This window comes from Squalius cephalus (genome assembly GCF_949319135.1).
Source record: "Squalius cephalus genome assembly, chromosome: 1".
Lineage (NCBI taxonomy): Eukaryota > Metazoa > Chordata > Actinopteri > Cypriniformes > Leuciscidae > Squalius > Squalius cephalus.
In genome coordinates this window covers 67,054,130-67,055,993 of record NC_137122.1, presented here as the reverse complement: position 1 = coordinate 67,055,993, position 1,864 = coordinate 67,054,130, and the positions used below count along the sequence as shown (strand labels likewise).

The window sequence follows — 1,864 nt, the reverse complement described above, 5'->3', positions numbered from 1 at the left end:
GGAGGAATGACCTGCCTGTCTCAATTCGTGCATGCATCGTACATTTTCAAAAAATGTCTAAAGACACATCTTTTTCATCAGCACCTGACCAATAAATAGCAGCACTTGCCTTTTCTATTCTATTCTATTCAATTCTATTCTATTCTATTCTATTCTATTCTATTCTATTCTATTCTATTCTATTCTATTTGTCTTTTTGATCTAATAAATGCAGGTTTGTTGAGCATAGGAGACTTCTTTTAAAAAACATTTTAAAAAGTAATTTCTCAAAATCTTTGAACAGTACTGCACGTTACATGTACCGCTGTTTTGGAGAAGAGTCACAGCTATTGCTTCCCTCAGTTCTTCCACTCCTTCTGGTGTCTTAAGGAAAATAATTGGCTCCTCTCTAAGTACAAATTCAGCAAACTAAAAAGGGAAAATAACACAAAAAAAAATTTGTAAAGTAAAATAAAACATGAATTTGACATTAGCAGACATGTACACCATAATTAGCAACTTAACTGTTTCCCAAGATCATACTTTAGGACATTGACAGTTTGGGACAATGCCATAAATTATATATTAAATATCACTAACTTTCAAAGCAAAGACACCGCAGGATGTGCCATCTTGTTGTTTTGGGTGAGGCAGCGTATCGCAGGACCACCTTGACAAATTGCATCCCTTTTGTTGCATAAAAGCCCTTAACAAATGAAAATCTTCAATATTGTGATACTGGAATAACTAATTTTACTGTAGAAATACTGTAGAGATGAGTTATGCACATCAGAAGCACATTTTTGTGATGAACAATTTCAAATACCTTGTTATATCCTGGCATAATTTCTGTTTTGCAGAACTTTCTCCCAGAGGATCAAGGAACAAAGCTTTCCTTTGAGATGGCAGCATAACTTTTAAAGATTTTAAACAGTGTTGGCCAGACATCGCAAACAGATTTTTTCAAGAATTCCACAAATATTACAATACACCCTAACTGTTATAACGGCTCCAAGTTCATTATAAATATTCCTGTAATATTTCCCCTACACATGCAAAGTTAATTTTTTCATTTGTTTACCACAAGTGTCCAGTGGTGGTGGTCATTCACAATGCCAATGAGGTACTTGTACATTGTTGGGTCAACCTGAAATTCAAAACAGAGGACTGAAATATGTTCTGAATTTGATGTTTCATAATTGGTACATAAATAAACCTGAGTAAACCAACCTTTAATTTTGATTTGTTTCCATTCCAAATGTTTGTCATTTCGAATGAGTCAATTTGGAATGCTTGCACTTTTGACTGGGCATTGAAACGCCTTACAAGAAGACGCATGTATACATTAAGAACCTTAAACAAGGAAGCAAAACAATGAGGGATTAGCAGTATTAGCAGAAGTTAAAATTTGATATCTACAATTTCAATCAAAGAACATTTTAAAAGACTTAAAAATCTTACCTCACTTTCAAGCTCATTGTTTGGGCCAGTTTTATTAATGTCTTTAAAAAATATTTGATATGGTCCAATTCTGGAGAGCAACACATAGACATCTTTTCCAGCCCATGCCTCTTGAACAACTGTGTTGATAGATGTCATTAGAAAATTCAAAATGTGAGAAAACATGAATTTTATGAAGTTTATACCTTTACTTTGTTCTGATAATGACTTACTGCTGATGAGTTGGTGCTGTACTGTTGCTGGGGTGGTAGGTGAGGGTGGCACAGATCCAGATGTGGAGACAGGTGACGCAGCCACTTTGGAGATGGTAGGTGAGGGTGGCACAGATCCAGATGTGGAGACAGGTGACGCAGCCACTTTGGAGATGGTAGGTGAGGGTGGCACAGATCCAGATGTGGAGAGAGGTGACGCAGCCACTTTGGAG

The 1,864-nt window shown here is 36.1% G+C and overlaps 1 long non-coding RNA gene across 1 annotated transcript; it reads right to left on the bottom strand.

Annotated features, from left to right (window-relative positions):
• Window positions 1-606: 606 nt before the first annotated feature.
• LOC307166769 lies at window positions 607-1,473 on the bottom strand. The gene is made up of 4 exons (XR_013822689.1): window positions 1,441-1,473; window positions 1,210-1,332; window positions 806-1,126; window positions 607-685 (listed from the first exon to the last, which is right to left on the bottom strand). It is a non-coding gene; the product is annotated as an uncharacterized lncRNA (long non-coding RNA).
• Window positions 1,474-1,864: the final 391 nt, after the last annotated feature.